Source organism: Podarcis liolepis (assembly GCF_965112155.1).
Source record: "Podarcis liolepis genome assembly, chromosome: 9".
Classification (NCBI taxonomy): domain Eukaryota; kingdom Metazoa; phylum Chordata; class Lepidosauria; order Squamata; family Lacertidae; genus Podarcis; species Podarcis liolepis.
In genome coordinates this window covers 43679024-43705058 of record NC_139564.1, presented here as the reverse complement: position 1 = coordinate 43705058, position 26035 = coordinate 43679024, and the positions used below count along the sequence as shown (strand labels likewise).

At 41.1% G+C, this 26035-nt stretch overlaps 1 long non-coding RNA gene across 1 annotated transcript; it reads right to left on the bottom strand.

The window, feature by feature from the left end:
* Positions 1–806: 806 nt before the first annotated feature.
* LOC310714771 lies at positions 807–15417 on the bottom strand. Its single transcript, XR_014530059.1, has 3 exons — positions 15220–15417; positions 1863–1992; positions 807–982 (listed from the first exon to the last, which is right to left on the bottom strand). It is a non-coding gene; the product is annotated as an uncharacterized lncRNA (long non-coding RNA).
* Between the last annotated feature and the right edge of the window lie 10618 nt (positions 15418–26035).

Here is a 26035-nt window from a genome sequence, read left to right as displayed (position 1 = left end):
AGATCAGCTGAGAACAGGGGGGGCTATTGTTAGGAAATAACTGGTGAATACCAATTAATGCGGGGGGAACTACAAAGGAAAATGGCTGACTGCCTGAATTTTTAAATACAAATCTAATTCCCCTTTCATTTGACGATCTATACAATTTGCATATTCAGGAATGGGTATGAAAAAATGGGCATGAGTTGGCCCTGAAGGGGGAGAGGAATGACCTTTTTCTTGGACAATTCAAAGGATCTGATGTTTTCTCCCAACATTTGAGCAATGCATTGTGCTTTCAAGGGTTGTGAGTAAACAGTTGAGTACTTATTGCATTGTTATTAAATGCTCTTTCATGTGGAATGCTTGGTAGTGAAGAATACCAGTCACAACAATGCAGATACTCAATGTCTTGCAAAATCAGACACTGGGCATCTCTTGCCAAGTAATATTTCCAAGCGTTATTTTTATTGCAGTTCAGCCCATGAGTTCTTACTAGTGTTTATAAGTTGATCCATAAATGATTACAGACTACACTTTCAGATCTATTTCTGGATTCAGAATCCTTGATTTAAACATGTATTAATGGTGGGTGTAAGTACAAATTGTGTAGGAGTTGAAATCAGGCGACAATCCGTGTTTGTGTTTGTGCCTCCCTCTTTGGAAGTTTATTTGTTTACAAAGCAACAGAAATTAAAATAATAAGCTGCAGAAAATATTGGCTGGGCAAAATGACAACAGCACAGGCGTTATAATTATTATAGCAGCTCACATGCATACCTCAAATTAAACAATATTGGCTTTGTAGCAATCAGTTTCTGGTTGAATCCTAGGTATATTCTAAATACTTCTGTGTTCTTTGAAAACGACTTTTTAAAACCTACTGTGGCATATTTGGATAGCTTCTGGTTACCAAGCCCAAATGCTGAATATTCAGGGAAAGAATAAGCAGGTCATACATAAAGTGGCTCCGCTGAAGATGCCCTTGATTTCTGTCCTGTATCTGCAATGAAGACATGATTTTGGTTATTTGAAATGTTGATGTTTTGATCTCTTTCCAATGTAATAGCAACCTTGTGGCTGAGATGAATAGTCCATCTTGTTGACAGCCGAGGTGGTTTAAAACAAAACAAAGGTATATTTATTTGTTTGCAGCTGTCTTGTAATGAGATCCTCGTGAAATCTGGTCTAGTAAAATGTCTATGTATGTCGTTCCCCAGCTCCCATGTCAATGGCAGCCTGAATATTGGGGCTTCCCAAGTATTCCAACTCTAACAACTTCAGGTAGTTTAAAGGAAGAGCATGCTAGTGGATAGGTAGGGTTGCTGTTAGTGATGGGATGCACTCTATCCCACTTTGGGGATGCGGATGGTGCTGTGGGTTAAACCACAGAGCCTAGGGCTTGCTGATCAGAAGGTTGGTGGTTTGAATCCGCACAACGGGGTGAGCTCCCGTTGCTTCGTCCCTGCTCCTGCCCACCTAGCAGTTCAAAAGCTCATTTCTGTGTGCTGCTATGGTTCGCCAGAAGCAGTTTAGTCATGCTGGCCACATGACCCGGAAGCTGTCTGTGGACAAACGCCAGCTTCCTCAGCCTATAGAGCGAGAGGAGCGCAGCAACCCAGAGTCGTCCGCGACTGGACCTATTGGTCAGGGGTACCTTTACCTTTTACCTACCCCACTTCAAGCACTGCCTTAAGCAGGGGCTGCCAATCATTTTGGACTACCCACTGGACACATTTTGAATTTTGAGAGAGTGTTGGGGGTGCCAGTCACAATATTGCTGCCACGTTGGTGGCCTTTGCTCTGATATAGTTGCATAATGTAGCATTCCAAGGTATTGCTATTCATATTGCAAGGGATGTTGAAGTTGGCAATTTCCATACCATTAAACCGACTGATATTTTCACCACAGATTCCAAATGCTGTACAGAGAAGAAATACCAGCACAGCAAAGAAAATAGTTGCCATTTCCATCTCTGTGTAGGGGGAGCCCATGGCCGTCTTTCTGGTGATCTGTTGAGAAAAGGAGAATCAAAACATTTATGAATAAGTATTATGTTATCATTCAAATTCCTAACTGCCAGAACCAATCTTTTGGAGCACCTCTCCCAATATGAACTTATCATTAAATCTTCACCCTTTTCTAGGTGCCCCCTTTGAGGGAAGCTTTTCAGTTGTGTTTCCCCACTTATGGAACGCTTTCCCCAATGAAGTCTGCCTGGTGTGATCATTAACATCCTTTTGTAACCAGGTCAAAAAACGTATCTTTTCTCCCTGACATTTGCTGGCTTATGATAGTTTTGCTGTCTGTTGATGATGTGTCCACTGAAGTTTTGGGTGCCTTGCTAGTGACCTATACACAACACTGATGGCAGAAAGTGAGGAGGAATTAAAGAACCTTTTAATGAGGGTGAAAGAGGAGAGCGCAAAATATGGTTTGAAGCTCAACATCAAAAAAATGAAGATCATGGCCACTGGTTCCATCACCTCCTGGCAAATAGACGGGGAAGAAATGGAGGCAGTGAGAGATTTTACTTTCTTGGGCTCCATGATCACTGCAGATGGTGACAGCAGTCACGAAATTAAAAGACGCCTGCTTCTTGGGAGAAAAGCAATGACAAACCTAGACAGCATCTTAAAAAGCAGAGACATCACCTTGCCAACGAAGGTCCGTATAGTAAAAGCTATGGTTTTCCCAGTAGTGATGTATGGAAGTGAGAGCTGGACCATAAAGAAGGCTGATAGCCGAAGAATTGACGCTTTTGAATCATGGTGCTGGAGGAGACTCTTGAGAGTCTCATGGACTGCAAGAAGATCAAACCTCTCCATTCTTAAGGAAATCAGCCCTGAGTGCTCACTGGAAGGACAGATCCTGAAGCTGAGGCTCCAATACTTTGGCCACCTCATGAGAAGAGAAGACTCCCTGGAAAAGACCCTGATGTTGGGAAAGATGGAGGGCACAAGGAGAAGGGGACAACAGAGGACGAGATGGTTGGATAGTGTTCTCGAAGCTACCAGCATGAGTTTGACCAAACTGCGGGAGGCAGTGGAGGACAGAAGTGCCTGGCGTGCTCTGGTCCATGGGGTCACAAAGAGTCGGACACGAGTAAACGACCAAACAACAACAAAGCTACATAGCAATGCAAACCAGCATGCAAGGCAATCACTGTCCATTTGTTTTGCTGAAATCCCTTTTCTACTGAGAAGTAGATGCAATGATAAGAGGAGAGTATGTGCTTGTGCTATATGTTTTATTTTATTTTGCTTTGCTTTTGCCCCCCCCCCACTTTTAGAAGGTGTCTTTTAATTGCTTTGTGTCATCAGATGCTGTTTTTGTCAATGTGATTTGGTTCACGTGTTCTCAGCCTGTTCCAAGCTATGGCATGAACTGCCAAAGTTTGATTTGCAGGAAATTGGTGTGAGCAGTCCTGTCTTGTTACAGGAGGCTGAAATACTTGGACTTTTGTGGTCTCACCCTGTTGCATGATTGTATGCATTGTCTCTACACCCGTTGTTCTGCCTGGACACTAAGGTCCAATGCTGAGGGCCTTCTGGCGGTTCCTTCACTGCGAGAAGCAAAGTTACAGTGAACCAGGCAGAGGGAATTCTTGGTAGTGGTGCCCACCCTGTGAAACACCCTCCCATCAGATGTCAAAAAAATAAACAACTATCTGACGTTTAGAAGACATCTGAAGGAAGTCTTGTTTAGGGAAGCCTGATGTTTAAATGTATTTTTAATCTTTTGTTGGAAGCGGGGTATAAATTATTATTATTATTATTAGTAGTAGTAGTAGTAGTAGTATGAGTGACATTTGCAAGATTTGTCTTTCCTACCTCAGAAATACCATCAACTTGTGGTGGTCACTTCAGATACAATATAAACATGATAGACTGAAAGTTCTGGGGAAGCCACATTTCAGTGCATTCCTAAGCCTTTCCTTGTAACCCTAATAGTGGTGAATCGGAAAGAGAAAAGATGGATGGGGGAGACTGCCCTCCCTTGCTCCATCCCATTTCTGCTGCCAGAAGAGGAAGTCAGGTGGGCTGGATTGAAAAGGGGATTTGGAGGGAGGCATAGGAACTATGTGTTTGTATATATCACTGTACACCACCTTGATATATTACGTGAGATGGTGTCATGTAAGCATTTTTATAAATATCAATAAAATAAATACACAAAAAGACCACATGTTCAACTAGCCCAGTATTCTGACACTGACTGGCAGTGTTTTCCCAGGGTTTCAGGAAGGAGTCATTCCCAAACCTATTTGGAAACCCTGGGAATTGAACCCGGAATTATTGATAAATCTGATAGGCTAGGGTTTGCAGAGTTGAAGTTTAGCAAATGGTTGCTCACTTTTTGGTCAGAATTGCAGACGTAGTACGTGTGTGTGTGTGTGTGTGTGTATGTGTATGTGTGTGTGTATGTGTATGACCTGTCAGATGACATAGCTATAATTGGGTGGCACAGCTATAAAAGACCCCCCCCCCCAGGAGACCAATTCCAGGATATTTAGTGCCAAACACACCCATGTAACTATAATGATAAGGACAAAATAAACAGGAGCCAGTTATAACTAATAACAGACAAACAGCTCAGCAGAATAAAAATAGGCAACACAGGACTTTGCAGCTAAGGCTAAAAGATTGGGAGGTAGTTTCAGAGCCTGGGTGCAGTCACTGGAAATATCTCTCTCTTGTTCCCCACCAATAGCCATTGTTACTGGGATCCAGGGGAGCCTGGAACAGAAAATAAATGGAAGCTGTACCAGAAAGCTGGGGTTCAAGTAGAAGTGTTGGATAATCTATATCCAAGCTGTGGTGTAGACTGTGCTTGGAATAAAGTAATTTGTTTTAACAATGTTCAGTGAATTAGTTCAAAAATCTCTGAACTACACCTGAAAGTTATTCCCATAATTGCTGCTGGGTGAATTGAACATGAATTAAGTTTATTTTTTTGGGGGGGTGTGTGTGTGTTAAGAACTTTGAATGTCTTCCTTCATCTTTAGACACTTTGAGCCTTTAAGCTTAAACATGATAATTGTTGAGAAAAACAAATTAATCATTTTGCATTCCACTCTTCTTAAGTATGTTTTACACTTTAGCACAGCAGCTCTCAGCCTCCTGAATGCTGGGGGGGGGGGGCGGGAATAGCCAAGGAGCATTTGGATGAATGTGAATAGAACTGTGAACTGAACCTGAAACCAACTAGTTCATTTTGTATAAAAGGACAAGTGGGAACATGTCCTTTTTGGACATGTTAAACTTGAATTAGTTGCTTTTAAAAATAAACTTCCAAGCTCATGTACAAAATAGGGAGAGTATGCAATGCCTTAATGTCTGCTTCTTCAGAAGTTAGGAGGAAATACTGCATTTATCTACAGTTTTGGGATATGGGATACATCCTGTTAAATTAAAATAATACCCATCTGTTGTGTTCTGTCTGCATCACCCCCAGGTTAATCCACCAGAAGGCATGGTTTTGAAAACCTGTTTGTATACAGTGTGTGTGTGTGTGTGTGTGTGTGTGTGTGCACTTTACATATATTCTTTAAGGCCGTAATTAGACCTGTCAGATAACACTGATATAATTAGCACATTGTAAAGGGACTTTTTTTATGAGACCAATTGTGGGATTTTTAGTGCCAAGGCATATGGGGGCCTCAGAACTACATTAGCACTGAACTATCCAAATTGCACACCCACTACTTCTCATCAGAATAGAAATAGCCGTAATGTTATACATAAATCCATGCCAATACTTTTAGTCCTCTCTTTTGATGACATCAGATTTTGCACTTCTCCACACAGAAAGGTTTGAACTTGTGCAGCAGCTCAAAAGTTAATCCTACACTGTTTGTTAGTTAAGCAGCAGTGTGCTCAAATGACAGGGATATCATGCCCTCCATGATAGGAGATGCCAGGAAGCATCTGATATGTAAAGCTGGTGCTTCATGTTCTGAATGATATCACTCAGTTTCAAAAAAACCCTTAGGCGTAAGTGAATAGACAGAATGGATGGGATATAGGTTGAATGAACCAATAAAGCTGGAGTAGGTAATGGTTGCACTGTGGGTTAAACCACAGAGCCTAGGACTTGCCAATCAGAAGGTCGGCGGTTCGAATCCCCATGACAGGGTGAGTTCCCATTGCTTGGTCCCTACTCCTGCCAACCTAGCAGTTCAAAAGCACGTCAAAGTGCAAGTAGATCAATAAGGTACCGCTCCGGTGGGAAGGTAAACGGCATTTCCGTGCGCTGCTCTGGTTCGCCAGTAGCGGCTTAGTCATGCTGGCCACATGACCCGGAAGCTGTACGCCAGCTCCCTCGGCCAATAAAGCAAGATGAGCGCCGCAACCCCAGAGTCGGCCACAGTTGGACCTAATGGTCAGGGGTCCCTTTACCTTTACCTTTAGGTAATTGCAAGCCTGGGGTGGGTGTATACGAATGTGGCACTTCAGACCTCCTTATCTGGCTCTCAGGATCAAGGCCATTTCATCTCATCAGATCACCCCCCTCATTGGCCCTGTTCTGCACCCTCTTTGAGTATTTTTGCCTCGCTGGAATGTGTCCTTGAACTACCACAATGCATCTTTCTTGCTTGTAGGGAGAGGTGGAGGAGGATGCAGAAACATTTGGCTTTTGCATAGCTGGAATATAGCTTAGTCTACAGAGCTAAGGGTCCTCTCTATTGACACACAACCCACTGGCACACAGTTCCCAGAATATATACGTCTGGACATATCTGGATTAATGCAGTTGGCATCATGGTCTGGCCGTAACTTTGGCCCCAAAAAACTCAACAACTTTTCTGCCTGGATTTTCACTGTTTGAAATATGGCAACCCTACCAGAAGATTCCCTGTGAGGGAATAGGAACATAGGAAACTGTCTCACACTTACGCAGACCATTGGTCCGTTTTACAGAGCATTGTCTACACTGACTTGCAACAGCTCTCCAAGGTTCCAAGCAGGGAATGTCTGCCATCCCTACTTGGTGATGCCCCAGTTTCAGGGGTGCTGATTTGGGCCCCAGGTTATGGGTGCCCATCGTGCGCGACATGACGTCATGACGTGACATTGCGATGTGACGTCATGACATCACATGCCCTACAGCCTCAGAACCTGTCTTGTGGCACTGGAAGTCAGGTTCTGAGGTCTTGCAAGGCCTCAGACGGCATCTCCAAGGTCTCACAAGGTCTCAGGCATGACCTCTGGTGCTTCGCAAGGCACTGGAAGTTGCATCAGGGGTCCTGCAGTGCAGGTGCTGAGCACCCACAACAAATATTGTCTGGTTGCTTGGGCCCCTAATCCCCCCTATTGTTGGCTCCCCTGCCCAGTTTGAACGTTGAACTTTCTGATTGCTCTACCACTGAGCTGTGGTCCTTCCTTCTGGTTTAGAAAGGGTTCTTCACCACTGCAATAAAGGTAATTTTTTTAAAGAATGCTTTTCGCTGTATTTGTTTCATTCCCATATTGAGGACACACAGTTTCTGAAAATCTACAGCTTGCAAAAATCTATCTTTCTTGAGTTGGCCTAAAAACAACAGCAACAACATTTACTAGCCAGTTGCCCGTTCTATAAAGATGTGAATTCTTTAGGATCAAAACTTAAGGAGTTCCATATAATAAGCAACTTAGGGCACAATTATGCACATTGCTATTCAAAACTAAGCCCTGTTCAGCTAACTGGAGCTTACTCCCATGAAAGTGAATATAGGACAGGAGCTATAGCATTTCTTACAGCCAAATGCTTTGGAATTAGTTTTGACATGAGATGGTTTCAGTGCAAGCAATTATCTGGAAAGGAAATAAGAAAATAGTCCTTGTAGATGTGAACAAATAATTTTGGGGGAGTTGGGGGAACATCTCTAGCATACCACTGTACATTTTGAAAGTAATAACTAAAATTGATATCTTTATTTGTGGGCTTCTAACCTTCAGAGGGTCACAAACACCCTACATTCACCTCAAAAATAAATGAATGAGCAGGTTTCTGAGACTATTTTCTTTGAGCACTCTCAAAACCTCATGGGCTTTCCCAAGTTCTCAGGGGGGAAATTGGTTTCAATTCCATGTGTCTCATGTGCCTGTTGAGATCAATGTCTCCATCCACATCTATTTGAACATACATTTTAAACCCATGTAATGCCCAGAAATGGTGGTGGTGATGATAAACAGTGGATAAACCTGCAGCAATCATCCTACCCGCCCCTAGCCAGAAACATATATGATTTGCTGGGTGATAATACAAAGTGATACAGAATCACACAAGTAAGAGAAGATCGAATTAGAGCATGTTGACTGTTAGTCCGGAAGTTGAGACAATGAAATGGGTTTCATTTTAACTGGAGACTATCACCATAGGCTAATGAGGATGAAGCTTCTGGGTGGAGATAGCCCTGGCGGATGGTCAAGGTTCCAACCTGAGCTTTGTCCACCCACCTACTAAAGCTTCTTCCACCTCTCCTGCCTCCAAATCCACTTTGCATTTTCCTACCAAATGTGCTTTGCAAGACAAATATCTACTTGATGGGGGCACTGAAGTTTGTGTTTACCTAGCTCATAATACCAAGTTGGCCAGCTGAGCATGCTTACCTGATATATGTATTGAGGCCTATCAGCCATGTATGCTGCAGGGCATTATTCCAAGCTTGTGTGATTTTAAACTAAAAGTAGTGTGTACAACAATCTGCATGGGGCTCCCTTCCTGCTCTGCATCTTCATCTGGTCTGTTCCTGGTCTCGATTCATGTGCTAGTAGGAGTAACTGCTCACAAAATGGTGACATCCACTTTCCCAACTCACAGAATGGTGGCACCTGCTGTGTTCAGCGCATGGGTAATGCAACTGAACAACAAATCACCCCGGAATAATGCAGGTGTGACCTACACTCAGTCGGCTTGTGCCAACACTACAAATCCAGGAGACGCTTGGGTGACAAAAACACAAACTTTCTTTAAATGCTTACTGAGAGAGCTTGAAATGAATGAGCCAAGAATGGTAGATCATCTGTCATTTGCTGCAACACTTGAGCCACTCCTAAGTACTGTATTATTTTCTGCTTTATCTAATAAATGTAGCATTTACGTAGCAGGATGCAAATGATAGGATTGCAAGCTAAATTCACAGAAAATGAATAGCATCACAGCTTTTTGTTTTAGGCATTCTTTGCCAAACCAGTACCTGTGACTCCCTGCTAGAGATAGCATGGCAGATGACTGAAAGGATATCTGAAATTGGGTTGGGTTAACTATAATGCATTTCTGTATTTGAAAGTACTTAATAAGCCTATCTCCAAAGGAAAACAAATGTAGCTGTTTGGTTATAGAGCTATATCTATCTATCTATCTATCTATCTATCTATCTATCTATCTATCTATCTATCATCTCTATCTATCTATCTATCTATCATCTATCTATCTATCTATCTATCTATCTATCTATCTATCTATCTATCATCTATCTATCTATCTATCTATCTATCTATCATCTATCTATCATCTATCTATCTATCTATCTATCTATCTATCTATCTCTATCTATCTATCTATCTATCTATCTATCTATCTATCTATCATCTATCTATCTATCTATCTATCTATCATCTATCTATCATCTCTATCTATCTATCTATCTATCTATCTATCTATCTATCTATCTATCATCTATCTATCTATCATCTATCTATCTATCTATCTATCTATCTATCTATCTATCTATCTATCTATCTATCTATCTATCATCTATATCTATCTATCTATCTATCTATCTATCTATCTATCTATCTATCTATCATCTATCTATCTATCTATCTATCTATCTATCATCTATCTATCTATCTACATATCTATCTACATATCTATCTATCTATCTATCTATCTATCTATCTATCATCTATCTATCTATCTACATATCTATCTATCTATCTATCTATCTATCTATCTATCTATCATCTAGTGTTCTCTCTTTCTCAAATCGTGCCAAGAGTTACATCTAATAGTCACACATGGTCACATTCATAAACACAGTAGGGAATGTTTTACAGCAACAATGAAGCCCTGATGGAAGGTCTTGTTTTCATATTGAGAGGGATCTTTCCCCAGGAATTACAAATCATTAAAAAAGTTATTGCTGTACATAGTGACTATACATAATTCTCACTAATCCACTTTGTGAAACATGGTTTGAAAATCTTGTGTTGCTAACCGAAGGTGGCTTTGGGCTGTCAAAAACTCTTTTGTATTTTGAGATGTCTAGATGTTGATTCGCTATTAAATAAATTGTCATCAGGAAGACAATCTTTTCAGTTATTCTCCCAGCATGAATCTTTTATGAACTTCAAATCCCCCAGGGATAGATCTAAAGCAGACAAGGTCTTGATCTGACCACCAAAGACGGTTTAGTGCTGTCTTGTTACAGTGCTGGCAATACCCAGTCTTGATGACTGACAGAAGTTGTTCCAGTTGGGGAGATTCAGATAAGCCACCTGAGTTCTTTAATTTTACAATGATTGACATTCAAACTTCTTATTGCTTATTGCTTTTTTTTTTTTTTTTTACAAACCTACATTCTACAAACAACATCTCCAGCTCTATTGAAACTGTGGCAGATGGTGCATAAATGTATTGGGAAATGCAAAACTGGTGATCATACCATCATACAGTTAATGAGATGTTTGAGATAATAGGAGCCCCTTAATGTAAGAAAACAGGTTGTTCCATTTTATTTATTTCTGTACCATAGTCCTGGCATATACCTAACCAGCAGTGGGAACTACTACTAAATGGAAATTCCAGTTGTATTTGATGGAAGCAGGCCATGTGAATAGGAATGGCAACGTGGTTAGGGTGGCACTGGTGTAGGAGGTAAATCTAGCTGTAATCCTCTACTCACTTACTTTGGAGTAAGCATAACTGAACCCAATGGAAGTTAGTTCTCAGTAAATAGTATACAACTAAACTGTACACCCCCCATACACCCCAATCAGATGTTATCAAAGAGTCAAGGAACAGCCATGGTGCAATACCCTATATGTATGCTGGTAATAGTAGCAAAAAAGGGATGCCAGTGGTGCTGTGGTTTAAACCACTGAGCCTCTTGGGCTTTCTGATCAGAAGGTTGGTGGTTCAAATCCCTGTGATGGGGTTAGCTCCCATTGCTCTGTCCCAGCTCCTGCTAACCTAGCAGTTCAAAAGCATGCCAGTACAAGTAAATGAATAGGTACCACTGCCGTGGGAAGGCAAATGGCGTTTCCGTGTGCTCCGGTTATAACTTTTTTTCTTTGGACAAATTTGGATGAAATCTGCATACAGTGGTACTTCGGGTTACAGACACGTCAGGTTACAGACTCCACAAAGCTGGAAATAGTACCTCGGGTTAAGAACTTTACCTCAGGAAGAGAACAGAAATCGTGTGGTGGTGGCGGCACAGCAGCAGCAGCGGGAGCCCCCTTAGCTAAAGTGGTACCTCAGGTTAAGAACAGTTCCAGGTTAAGAACGGACCTCCAGAATGAATTAAGTTCTTAACCCGAGGTACCACTGTAATATAATGACCTCTATAATTTGGCAAACTTCAACCACTCTATGAAGTGGTTAAAGATAAAGGTAAAGGGACCCCTGACCATTAGGTCCAGTTGTGACCGACTCTGGGGATGCGGTGCTCATCTCACTTTATTGGCTGAGGGAGCTGGCGTACCGCTTCAGGGTCATATGGCCAGCATGACTAAGCCGCTTCTGGTGAACCAGAGCAGAGCACGGAAACACCGTTTACCTTCCCGCCGGAGCAGTACCTATTTATCTACTTGCACTTTGATGTGCTTTTGAACTGCTAGGTTGGCAGGAGCAGGGACCGAGCAACGGGAGCTTACCCCGTCACAGGGATTCGAACTGCCGACCTTCTGATAGGCTAGTCCTAGGCTCTGTGGTTTAACCCACAGCACCACCTGCGTCCCTATGAAGTGGTTAAAGACTTCCAAATTATAGGCAAATAAGTCCAGGGCCTTTTGTGTTTTTTCCTTTTTTAAAAAGGGGAAAAAACCACCCATAACATTTTTTTTTTTAAATTTTTGGCCACAATTGGCAAAGGAAAAATCTTGCAAATTTTAGGTTTTGTCCACCATCCCATTCTGGAGTTATGGTAAACTTAGAGTAATTTATTTTGCTTTCAGCAAATGCTTGACCATAGCAGTAGTATGATGCCCACATCAAGGTGCCCAAAAGGTGCCACCTCCTAGAAATAGCACTTCAACTCTGAGAATCCAGTCCAAGGTATCCTGCTTTACCTTGTGAGTAAACCCAATCCAATGCACACCCCTTGAGATATGCTTTTAAACAGTTAACATTTCTTGCAAATTTATTGTTTCTACTGTTTGAGAGATTTAAAGCAGTTCAAGAAAATCCAGTTGACACAAGTTGCTTTAGCCTTGTGGGTGAAAACACCCTTATATTCCAGACTTTGAATTGGGAAGGTCAAATAAACATAAAAAGGTATGAGAAAGCAACCAGACTTACCTACAGTTCAGCATAAAATGGGAAAAGAGAGGAGCCAGCATGACAGTTTAGAGATGTCCTATTAGCTTTGCATGTGTGTTTGCTGTCTCATAATGAATGGCTAAATCCTGACATTCAATATAGAGACTCAATACACCCATTTTATTAGATATTATTTCCTATCTGGAAAGGGTTTTGGGGGGAGGGGGAAGGGGAGGTTTCCCAGGGAGGGGCTATCAGCAGTATTGCCACATGACCTACAGTAAGAGAAGATATACAGATTAGTTTTTCCAAAACAACACCTGCTTCCTTGCTAGCATCACAGTAAAGTTCAGTTGTCCTCCTTTGTATGACATCTCTTTTTTCAGAGACATTTGCATTGTATGCATTCTTATAATAACAACATTAAGGTGAGGCCAGATCACATTTCCTATCCATACTCAAAAGAGCACATTAGTGAACAGGTGCACCATGGATGCAAACAATATGAATTCATAGAGAATTGGCTGTCTTATTTAATCATTTATGGGAGAATCTAGTTACTGTTTGGAATGACCTTCTTTTGTGCTGGCACCAGTAAACTCGTTGTGCCTTTGATATAGCTCTTTTCCATCACTTTGCCCATTTTTTCCCTTCTGGAAGTTCCTTTCCTGGACAAAACACAAATTATACTTGCCTACATACCTAGAATGTGATTTAGTCAAAGTAAAGCCCTTTTACTTTTTTGTTGTTGTTGCAGTGTGGGATTAGTTGATTCACTTACATATCAAGGTACAAGAGAACTGAAATACTGAACAAGATGTGCTATCGCCATCATTGTTTCAATATTCCAGAAAAATGGCACAGGGATCACTTTTTAAAATCATCTGATAGTCCTGTTTCTAAAGAATGGGGTTTTTTTTTTGGTTATCTGTGGACCACATGGAAATATAGTTAATGATACAGCTAAATGAGTAAAATGTTAAAATATCATAAGCGGGTAATCTTCAGAGGATTAAAAACTATTAAAAAATAGTTCACTGCTTGATATAGACTGTGGAGAATCTTCTTGGCATTTTCATTTGATGATTTAACATCCAGCATTAATTTTATACAGGTAAAAAAAATAAAATCTATAAGGGGAGATTCTGTAATCTCCCCTTACCCCCTGACTGCCCAATGGATGCTTTCCCCAATTACAGTATTTCCCATATGCTGTGCTTTGCTTGGGTGGGAAAGAGGTTGTGAATTTTGTCCCTTTTAGAACAAGATAAAAGCATGTTTTCACTCATTCTAACTTGTGTGATAAGAATCTCTGGAGGATGAAGTGTAATGTGTGCAGTTCATTGAGACAGACGGCTGCTCACTCAAACAGAACAAAATCCAGATTCAAAGGTTCTTTCTTTTGTTTATACAAACTCAGCGTTGTTTTTTTAAAAGATATTTATCCTAGAAAGGCATAGTTTCCTCCATTTTTTTTTTTAAATGAAGGAAATGTACACCATAAATATAAAAGATCTCAGCAGGAAGAAATGGTGAAAGCACATAACCTTCTATTTTCAGCAGACAGGGAGTGGGCTAACACTGTTATCCAGCAACTCCAAAACTTTGGGAATTCTACTGCTCAACACAAGAGTACCATATTCCACTTTAATCTCCTCACTCTTTTTAGAAATATTTCATTTGGGAAACAATTTTCTAGTGTGCTCCCAGCAGTATATTTGTGGGGAGCGGGTGGCACTGTGGACTAATCTACTGATCCTCTTGGGCTTGCTGATTGGGAGGTCGGCGGTTCAAATCCCCACGACGGGGTGAGCTCCCATTTCTTTGTCCCAGCTTCTGCCAACCTAGCAGTTCAAAAGCACACCAGTGAGAGTAGATAAATAGGTACCGCTGCAGCGGAAAGGTAAATGGCGCTTCCATGCGCTCTAGCACTTGTCATGGTCCTCCGTGCACCAGAAGCGGTTTAGTCATGCTGGCCACATGACCCAGAAAGCTGTCTGTGGACAAACACTGGATTCCTTGGCCTGAAGCGAGATGAGTGCCGCACCCCATAGTTGTCTTCGACTGGACTTAACTGTCCAGGGGTCCTTTATTTTTCTCTTAGTAGGCAGAAAATTGTAATAGACATGCAAGAATGAGGTCTGGAACACGTGACCAGCTGGGAAGATCCTGGAGCAATGGAAGGGAAGGCAGGGGGTATATACAAGGGATGCAGCCTTTTCTGTGGTGGCCCCATGGCTGTGGAACTGCCTCTCTCAAGATATGCAATATGCTCCATCCTAGTTGCCCAGCCTTCTGGAGTAGGTTTGGGGAGCTTGAAGGGTGGAGGAGAGGTGGGTGGGTGGGTGGAGTACTGTTGCACATGAATAAATCCTTGTGCTGACTGGATACATTAGTTGGATGCCACCCAAGGTCTTTAGAAATTTATGGTAGCTCGAACAGAAAGTGGGGAGCTATGAGTAAAGTATTTTAACATACTGCTAAATAATAGAATACAGTGGTACCTCTGGTTACGTACTTAATTCACTCGGGAGGTCCGTTCTTAACCTGAAACTGTTCTTAACCTGAAGCACCACTTTAGCTAATGAGGCCTCCCGCTGTTGCCCCCCACCGCCACACGATTTCTGTTCTCATCCTGAAGCAAAGTTCTTAACCCGAGGTACTATTTCTGGGTTAGCGGAGTCTGTAACCTGAAGCGTATGTAACCCGAGGTACCACTGTACACTTATTTTACTATGGGCTATTTCTGGCATAGATTGGACCTAACTTACTTGTATGATATTTCTAACTTCTCCAATCTAGTGCCCTTTAGATGTTATTAGACTTCCATTTCCCCCAGTTTCAGCCAGCACATATATAGAGGGGACCTGGTTGGGGAGGTTGACCCGGGGCATTATTTTTCTGCTTCATGACATTGCCTTCTTTTTTTGAGTCACAGGTGCTGTCTTTGCAGAGCCCTGGGTACTAAGGCATCCACAAAACGTCCACTGTGGATGCCTGGTCGGGTGACCCAACATGTTGTGTGTGTGATGTCACACAGTGCACCAAGGCCTGACGGAGCTCATCACAGCCATGGGAGGGTCTGATGGGGCCTGTTGCATCATGTGATGCTATGCATGCGCCACATTGTGCTGTGTGACATTACTTTTTTTTTTTTTTTTTATAAAATTTTTATTGGTTTTACAACATTTTTAAGAAAAACAAACAAACATTAAAAAATGACAAACATACACGTATAGTTTCAAACATATTTTCATAAACCTCTTTTCTTGGACTTCCCCATACCCCCCCTCTCTGCATCCCAATGTCCGTAGTTCAACTAGCAACTCCCATATTACTTTCCAATCTCTATCCTCTTAGTCCTCTTTTATAATCTAACCTTATATCCCTGTACCCCTTTGTTTCTGGTAACCACGGCATTTTAGCATTCATTAAGTTTATAGTAGTCCTTAAGATAACTTTTAAATTTTCTCCATTCTTCTTCCACCGTCTCTTTTCGTTGGTCACGGATTCTGCCTGTCATCTCGGCCAGTGTCATATAGTCCATCACTTTCATCTGCCATTCTTCCAAAGTGGGTAAATCTTGTGTCTTCCAATATTTTGCGATGAGTATTCTTGCTGCTGTTGTGGCATACATGAAAAAAACTCTATCTTTCTTTGTCACCAATTGGCCGACAATGCCCAAGAGGAAGGCCTCTGGTTTTTTAGGGAAGGTACATTTAAGTACCTTTTTCATTTCATTATAGATCATCTCCCAGAAGGCCTTAATCTTCGGGCATGTCCACCAAAGGTGATAAAAGGAACCTTCAGTCTCTTTACACTTCCAACATTTATTATCAGGCAAATGATAGATTTTTGCCAGCTTGACTGGGGTCATGTACCACCTGTATACCATTTTCATAATGTTTTCCTTTAAGGCATTACATGCCGTAAATTTTATACCGGTGTTCCATAACCAATCCCAGTCAGCTGACATAATATTATGTCCAACATCCTGAGCCCACTTAATCATTGCCGATTTAACTGTTTCATCCTGTGTATTCCATTTCAACAACAAGTTGTACATTCTAGATAAATTCTTAGTATTGGGTTCTAACAGTTCAGTTTCTAATTTTGATTTTTCCACCTGGAAACCGACTTTCCTGTCCTGTTTAAAAAATTCCATTATTTGGCGGTATTGGAACCAATTTTCTACTTTATGCTTCAATTTCTCCTGACTTTGTAGTTTGAACTTATCTCCATCCTGTTCTAAGATTTCCCAATACTTCGGCCATCCGACCTCCATATTGAGTTTCTTCACTGCTTTAGCCTCCACTGGCGACACCCATCTAGGGGTTTTGTTTTCTAGTAGATCTTTATATCTTATCCAAACATTAAACAATGCTTTTCTGACAATGTGATTTTTAAAGGCACTGTTAACTTTACCATACCAAAGATATGCATGCCAACCAAAAGCGTTATTGAAACCTTCCAGATCCAAGATGTCCGTGTTCTCGAGGAGCATCCATTCTTTGAGCCAGCAAAAAGCTGCTGCCTCATAGTACAATTTTAGGTCCGGCAGGGCAAAACCCCCTCTTTCCTTAACATCTGTCAATATTTTAAATTTAATTCGGGGCTTTTTGCCCTGCCAGACAAATTTCGAGATATCTTTGTGCCACCTCTTAAAACATTCCATCTTATCAATAATCTGCAAGGTCTGAAACAAAAATAACATTCTAGGCAATACATTCATTTTAATTACTGCAATTCGGCCTAACATTGACAGTTTCAAATTTGACCATATTTCTAAATCTTTTTTAATTTCTGACCAGCATTTTTCATAGTTGTCCTTATACAAATTCTGATTCTTAGATGTTAAATAAACCCCTAGGTATTTAACCTTCTTGACCACAGTCAAACCTGTTTCCTCTTGAAATTTCTCCTTTTCCATATCTGTTAGGTTTTTCCCTAAAACTTTGGTTTTTTGCTTGTTCAACTTAAATCCAGCTACCTGGCCAAACTGTTGTATTATTTCTAAAACCCTTTTCGTACTAGTGTTTGGCTCTTGCAAAGTCAATACTAGGTCATCTGCGAACGCTCTTAACTTATAATGTTTAGCTCCGACCTGCACACCTTTGACCTGCTGGTCATTTCTTATCATATTCAGCAACACCTCCAGAACTGAAATAAAAAGTAATGGGGAAATCGGGCACCCCTGTCGTGTTCCTTTTTCTATCTTAAGCTCCTCAGTCACAACATTGTTTACAATCAGTTTAGCTTTTTGTTCAGAGTATATTGCAGCCATACCATTCTCAAAGCCCTGACCTACCCCCATCCCATGAAGATTCTTCCTCATAAAACTCCAAGAGATATTATCAAAGGCCTTCTCCGCATCCACAAAGATCAATACTGCCTTGGTGTTTATATTCACCTCTAACTTCTCCAAAATATCTATTACATTCCTTACATTGTCTGCTAGATGTCTTTTAGGGAGAAAGCCTGCTTGATCTTTATGAATCTTCTCCATCAAAACTCTTTTAAATCTTTTTGCCAAAATGTCTGCAAAAATTTTGTAATCCACATTAAGCAGGGATATTGGGCGGTAGTTCTTGAGTTGGGTCTTTTCAGTCTCTGACTTTGGTATGAGTGAAATATATGCCTCTTTCCACGATTCAGGTGCCTTTTTTCCCTCAAGGATCTCGTTACAAACTTCTCTTAGTGGTTGAGTCAACCATTCCTTCAGCGATTTGTAGTATCTGGAAGTCAGTCCATCTGGTCCTGGAGATTTGCCCAGTTGCATATTCTGAATGGCAGCCTCTATCTCTTGTTCTGAGATTCTCTGGTTCAAGTCCATCTTACTTTGATGAGAGATGTTTTGTAGTCCATATTTTCCGAGGAATTTGTCTATATCTTCTTCATTTTGCGGGCCTTGGGTGTAGAGTTTTTTAAAATAGCTTAAAAAGCAATTTCTAATTTCATTGGGTTTGGATATGTTCCTTCCATCCACCTCCAGGCTTGTAACTGTATTTAGTTTCTGCCTTTTCTTCAATTGCCATGCCAAAAGTTTGCCACATTTATTTGCTGATTCAAAAGTCTTTTGCTTCATTTGCCTTATCTTCCATTCAATCTCTTGGTTCATTAATTCCATATATTGTGTTTGGTATAATTTGATCTCTCTTAAAATGTCCTGAGACTTTGGTTTTGTTCTTAATTTCCTCTCTCCTTCCTTTATCATTTCCAGAATCTTCTCTTTTTTCTCATTTTGCTTTTTCCTCTTTATTGAGTTTTGTTGAATCAAAAATCCTCTCATCACCGCTTTACTTGCGTCCCAGATCACTCTTTTCTCCACGTCGGTCCTCAAATTTATTTCAAAATAGTCTTTTAGGGTCTTTTGGGCCTTCGTGAGAATCTCCTTATCACGAAAGAGGGTGTCATTCATTCTCCATCTAAATTGACCAGTTGTTGTGAGTTTCATCTCCATCTTCACGGCGTTATGGTCGGAGCAAGTTTTTGGGCAGATTTCCACTTTCTTGATCTTCGGAGCCATTCCACTAGTAACCCAGATTTGATCGATTCTGGTCCAGGTCATCATTGCTTGGGAGAAAAAGGTTCCCTCTCTCTCCAGAGGGTTCCTTGTTCTCCAAATATCTATCAAGTCCATATTTTCAGTCATTTCGAAAAAAGTCTTAGGGAGTCTCCCTTCTTTGGTGACTGTAAGTCTTTGTGCCTTGTCCATATTAGTGGAGACCACGCCATTCATGTCTCCCATAATTATCATATTGTAGTCCAGATAGTCCATCAGAGTTTCATGAAGTCTCTTAAAGAAGTCGGATTTGCCTTCATTTGGTGCATAAATTCCAACAACTAGGAATTTTTCTCCTTGTACTTGTATCTCCACAGCCAAATATCTCCCTTGTTCATCTTTGAATATCATTTTTGGAGCCCATTTCTCCTTCACATATATTACAACTCCTCTCTTCTTAACTTTGTCTGATGAAATAAATTCTTGTCCTAGCCTTTTATTTGAAAGTAATCTCCTGTGGGCTCTGGTTATGTGAGTTTCTTGTAAGCATATCAAGTCCAATTGTTCTCTATTCAATATATGAAATACTTGTCTTCTCTTCAAAGGCCCATTGAGCCCATTACAATTCCAACTGAGGAATTGCAGAGCCATCTTGTTATTTTTCTAAGGCTCCTCCAACAGCTCCAAGTTGTTGCTCTTCTTCTGATGGTAGTGGTTTTTGTCCAAACGGGAGATTCAGGATATCCAATGCTCTCCTCTGTTCTGCAAGTACATCAACAGTCCCCTTCTGTAAGTCCTCCTGGTGTCTTGCCAAAAATTTGTCTTTATCTTGAATTGTCTTTATTTTCACTTTGTTTCCCTTATAGTCAAATGACAGCCCTTGTGGGAATTCCCACCTGAAACGGATAGCGTTTTTCTTTAATAAAAGGGCTAAGTCCTTGTAGTAGTTTCTTAAGTCCAGAAAATATTTTGGAATGTCTTTAAAGATCTGTGCAGCTGAGTTTCCAATCTGCAAGGCCTTTTCAAAGTGTAGTCCCAATATTTTGTCTCTTTCCTCCTTGGATCTAAGTGTAATCAAGCAGTCTCTCGGAGTCTTTCTGTTTTGCTTCTTACCCAATCTAAAGGCAGTCGTAATTTTGAATTCGTCTTCCTGGAGTTCCCAACAATCCACAAACTCCCGTGTCAAGTATTCCACAAGGTTGTCTCCTTCATTCTCCGGGATCAGTCTTATTTTTAAATTTCTCTCTTTCCTCTGTAACTCCCACAAGGCCAAAGTTGCATCATGCTCATAGACCTTCTTGGCGATCGGCTCTAATTTCTCCTGTGTCTCTCCCGCAGTAGCTTTGGCGTCTTCCGCCAAATCTCAAATTGTGCTGTGTGACATTACAACCCCAATGTGGAGTGGAACCTGGCATGCCTGCTTTGAGTTCATTACACAAAGGCCATTATGATGGGGAAAGGGGGAAGTGAAATGACAAACAACTGTGTAAGAAGAATTACAGTGGAACCTCGGGATGCAAATGGGATCCGTTCCGGAGCCCCGTTCTCATCCTGAATAGAACGTAAGACGTGACTGTGCATCTGCGCATGCACAGGTTGCGTTTCGCCGCTTCCACGCATGTGTGTGACGTCATTTTGACCAACTGTGCATGCGCAAGTGACGAAACCCAGAAGTAATGCGCTCCGTTACTTCTGGGTCGCCATGGAGCACAACCTGAAAATACTTACCCTGAAGCATATTTATCCCGAGGTATGACTGTATAAAGATGATCTTGGTGTGATTCTCTTGGGCTTGAACCCTACTACTACAGACTATTTGGGCTTTGGACTTTTTGGTCTGCTACCTTGTAACATAAGAAATGTCCCTATTGTACCTTCTTTATATGTTTGTGTGACTTTATTATTTTCTGTGCCAGTTTCTGTGTTTCAAATAAAACATTAAACCTTTTAACTCAGTGTCTGAACTACCAATTTAAGTTCAGCAGTTGAACAAGGCTCCAAGGACCAGAGATTAAATTGATCAAGAGGTCTGTAGGATATCTTGAAGTCATGTTTGGGACCATTTTTAAAAATCACCCTGAAATTAAATCCCTACAGCATCTCACATTTTGCTGTGTTATCAGTAATACTAGTGTACCTCGTGGTGCCTTTTCAACAAACACCTTTCAGCACCATATGGATGGAGCAAGATGATGATGTACAACCTGTGGAGCTGAAAACAATTAGGCTATTGATGGTCATGCCAGAATAAAAGTGTTCACGGCTTGTAATTTGCAATGGATTTTAGTACCAGTACCTGAAAAGATGGTCTCTGCTTCTGAGCAGACAGACATCCTGTTGGATAAAATGGGAAGTCACAAATGTCATGCCATTCATGCTGTGGCTCATGGTGAGCACTCACAGTTGGCTTGTGCATCTGTACAAGTAATTGGTTTTGAAGTGCAGCTTATCAAATGTGTTTGCCTCTGAAAAGGGGGGGGGGGAGAGAAAGAGAGAGAGAGAGAGCAGCTCAAGAGCAAAATTTGTTTATGGGAAGACGAGGTTGGCATTCAGGTTCATCAGACGCAGTGCCTTGCTTTGAGAAAACAGGAAGGATGGCACCAAAAGGAAAATAAACACAAGATTAATTAGCAGTAACTGCGCCTCTAAGCATTGGCAGATAAGCTTCTGAAAGATAGGGATGTGGCCAGAGAGCAAAGATGGCCCATTAAGTCACTGAAATCCAGTTTATTTTTTATAGCTAGATATGGCCCAACCATTTCCAGAAAACTAGGATGTGTAACAAAAGCAGATGAAAGAGTACAATGTGGCAGAATAGAGAGAAGCTAGCCAGGGTTGCTACATTGTTATCAAGCTGCTCGAGAAATGAAGGTCAAATTATGCCATTACCTATAATAATTTAAACCAAATAAACCATGCAAGTTCCTTACCTCAGTAACAGTCTAGGCCTAAGTAAGAGCTACTGGAGGATACATAAATGGACTGCTGTTCCAGTACCTTGTAGTAATCTATGTTGCCATTCTGGCATTTGAATTAACCTCTGATGACGCTGTAACAATGCAACAGCTTGGGGCCGACCATTGACAAAATTTTCAAATGGAGCAATGAAGTATGCAAAGCTATTATTTTGAAAACAAAATGGATGCACAATGTGTTTGATACAGGCTGTCCAAAGTATATAACTATGCTGAAGTTTATGTACTTGACAAAGCAATAAAGCTAATATAATGCTAAAACTGATGCTAATGATCTATACAGTTGTACCTTGGTTTTCGAACAACTTAGTTCTTGAACATTTCAGCTCCCAAACACCGCAAACCCGGAAGTGACTGTTCCAGTTTGCAAACTATTTTTGGAAGCCGAATGTCCGAAGGGGCTTCCATGGCTTCTGATTGGCTGCAGGAGCTTCCTGCAGCCAATCAGAAGCCACACTTAGGTTTCCGAACGTTTTGGAAGTCAAACGGACTTCTGGAATGGATTCCATTTTACTTCCAAGGTACAATTGTATAGGTGCAAAACAGACCAGTACAACTCATGTCACATATTGTGGTATATAGCTATAATAATACTTAGCTTTATAACTTTAAGCTATTTTAGGTTTCTCGGTTAGGCCAGTGGCAGATATAGTGGTGCCCCGCAAGACGAATGCCTCGCAAGACGGAAAACTCGCTAGACGAAAGAGTTTTCCGTTTTGGAGGTGCTTCGCAAAACGAATCTCCTATGGGCTTGCTTCGCAAGACGAAAATGTCTTGCGAGTTCCTGCGGGTTTTTTTCCTCCCCCCCCCTTTTCTAAGCCGCTAAGCTGCTTATCAGCTGATCCGATAAGCCGATAAGCTGCTAAAAGCCGCTAAAAGCCGCTAAAAGCCGCTAATAGCGCTAATAGCGCTAATCTGCTAATCCGTCAATGGGCTTGCTTCGCAAGACGAAAAAACCGCTAGACGAAGAGAATCACAGAACGGATTCTTTTCGTCTTGCGAGGCACTACTGTAATCTATTGCTGGCAGCAGTTCTCCATAGCCTTTTCACCACCACATCTGTCTTTGAGTGTAAGGCTATGACAATGACTATTATGTCCACAGCACAACTGCTAAAAACCACTAGAGGCGGAACTCAAGACATTTATGAGGAGCAGCTGTTGGACATTTGTAGTTTCAGTAACTGAAAGTGTCCAATCAACACAGCCACACAGAATGTCGTTACTGATTGGGTCTTCATGTTGCATTGTGTCCAATTGTTATTGAAAATGTTGAGCCATCGGTGATGTTTAGGCAATTTCATTCTGCTCCTCTGCAAGATTCCTAATGTCGGAGCTCATCAAGATGAGTCTCCTTCTGCTTTGACAGCTCTTGGACAGCATAATACCAATGTACAACCTTCTTTTATTCTAGATCATCACAAACGTGCAATCATGGCCATTATCCTATTGTTGCAACCTGTTGGGGGGTATTCTTGATGACTGCCAGGAAGCTGGAAATACTAACAGCAAATTCTTTATTGAGCATGCAGTCCATTTTCAAAGGAGTACTTATCAATCACAGTACAATGTTCACCCTTCCCCATACTAAAGCAGCTGTAGAAAAGAGAGAGAGCAATGCCTGTGTGTAGCATTGCCTAGGCAAAATAGCCTAGAGGTTACTAAGATAGTAGTTACTTTAGACATTCTGCATGTAAGGTTTTTGCTGTTGTTGTGGTTACTTATAGTATCATTTCGAACATTGCCTGATGTATTGGTGTTTTCTTAATGGAAAAGTAGATGCTGCATCCCTTTTAAAATGCTGCAACTCAGTCATGGCAGCAGTGACAAAGATTTATGCTGAAAACCAACGTGCAATATCTCATGTTGCTCTTAACATGTTAAACCTGAATGATGAGGCAATTTAGAAACAATTTTACATGTCATTTGCTCTCTAATGGCATCTTTGGAACCATGTTTTTCATTATCCCCTTTTCACCAATGGCGAAATGTTGTCAAACGATTCCACGAAGTGAATTGACAGCCTCACTTTCTCAGTTTTGGGGGTTCCTAAAACATAAATCAGAAAAGAACAGCTCTGCTACATGACTTCTATGCTACTTCTGGTCAATTTCAGTGTGATTTAGTTGTGACTCAATTTTGCTAGACTATGCCCACAATGTTGGGGGGGGGGGCAAATCTTAAGACTGTGCACATGAAAATTTTGAGAGATATGTCACAGTTAAAAGGTCTGAAAAAGTATTTAATCCATCTTTACCATATTGTATAATGAGATGTCTTAACAGCTTGTTGACATTCTGAAGTTGCTCACAAACCAATGTGTTTGCTGGCAACAAGTTGTAAGAGGAAACGTAGAAGGGATCAGAGTTTGTGCTAAGCAACCTTTTCTGTCATTATGCCTATCATCAAATCCCTGACCCTTGGGGTAGGGTGAACCAAAGCTGAAGCAAGACAAGCTGAAGTTATCTGTGGAAGCCCTGTGGGGAACTCCTATTTCATCAAAGACTCAGGAGAGACTGGTAGGTATATATCCTGCCAGGCAGACCCTCTTCCAGGTCATCTGCTGGGTTCCAATCCACACTTGGTTCTTCTCTGGCTTCTGCTTCTGGCAGCCAGGCTCTTTCACTAGCTCTGGAATTCTTGTTGAGCCTGATGCTACCTCTGCTCCTGACAAGTTGGAGTAAAAGCAGGAGAGATAGAGGTTGCAGCCAGAGTCCAGGTACAGTTGAGGGGGGCAGGCAAGGTGGCATAAAGACCTACATTGGCTCCCGGTATGTTTCCGAGCAAAAATTCAAAGTGTTGGTGCTGACCATTAAAGCCCTGAACGGCTTTGGCCCAGTGTACCTGAAGGAGCGTCTCCACTCCCAGACACTGAGATCCACTTCTGAGGGGCTTCTGCGAGAAGCAAGGTTGCAGGGAACCAGGCCTTCTTAGTAGTGGCGCCCACCCTGTGAAACGCCCATGTGATATCAAAGAAGTAAACAACTATCTGACTTTAGAAGACATCTGAAGGCAACCCTGTTTAGGGAAGTTTTAATGTTTGATGTTTTATCATGTTTTTAATATTCTGTTGGGAGCCGCGAAGAGTGGCTGGGGAAACCCAGTCAGATGGGCGGGGTATAAATTGTTATTGTTATTGTTATTGTTATTGTTATTGTTATTGTTATTGTTATTGTTATTGTTATTGTTATTGTTATTGTTCAGCCTGCTTTATAATGATTCTTTGGGGTCCTCAGTTGTGCTGGAAGTCTTCACATGGCCACCACTTCCCCTAGACCCTGACACCTTAAAGTTATCTCATTGTATTATTATTATTTTCTCTGTGGATTTCATTCGGTATCTTCCTCTCCCCAGCATGTTTAAAATTTAGCTATTATCAGTTGTATGTTGCTGCCTTTCTCTCCCTATTAAACTTCTTTAATTCCTCTTTCTTAAATAATTCCCAAACCCAACTACCTCTTTCACCACCCTGCTTTATTTTCCCTCATAGCCTTTGTGTGTCTCAATTTTTGCAGAAAAAAACAAAAAAATTAAAAAATGCTGATGTTGCACTACCTAAACCATTTCACAGCTAACAGGTTTTTGGAGTGCTAATTCTTTTTGAAGTATGAAATCCATTGTTTTGGTGAAACACCTGGAACAATGATGTGTTAAAAACAAACTAATGGATCCCCCGCTTTCTGAACTGAAATAGTAGTGTTGGGCTGATATGTAAATAATAGAGTTATTCATACCATCTGTCACTCTTGTATGGGGGAAATAATTTGGTGGTTCTTGTATGCAATTGAGCTTAGCTGTTCTGTTTTGATGAGTGATAAGTGTAAAACATTGCCACTGTCAACAACTGTATATTCTCATGTCATTTCTCATTTTAATGGAGCAAAAGGTGCTGAGAACAAATGCTCCGAGCTGATACTAATCTTCTGCTAGATTAGTATCCATTCTGAAAGTACATAGCGCATGAAAGAGACTGCATAGCTTTGTCTCCAGGATTCCATGATCATATGCACAAGGAATTTTTAATTGATGATGAAAAGAGGGGAAAGTCTTTAATGCTTTTGCATCTGATTAGATCTGAATCCAACTGGTTGGAAGCCATATACTGCATACA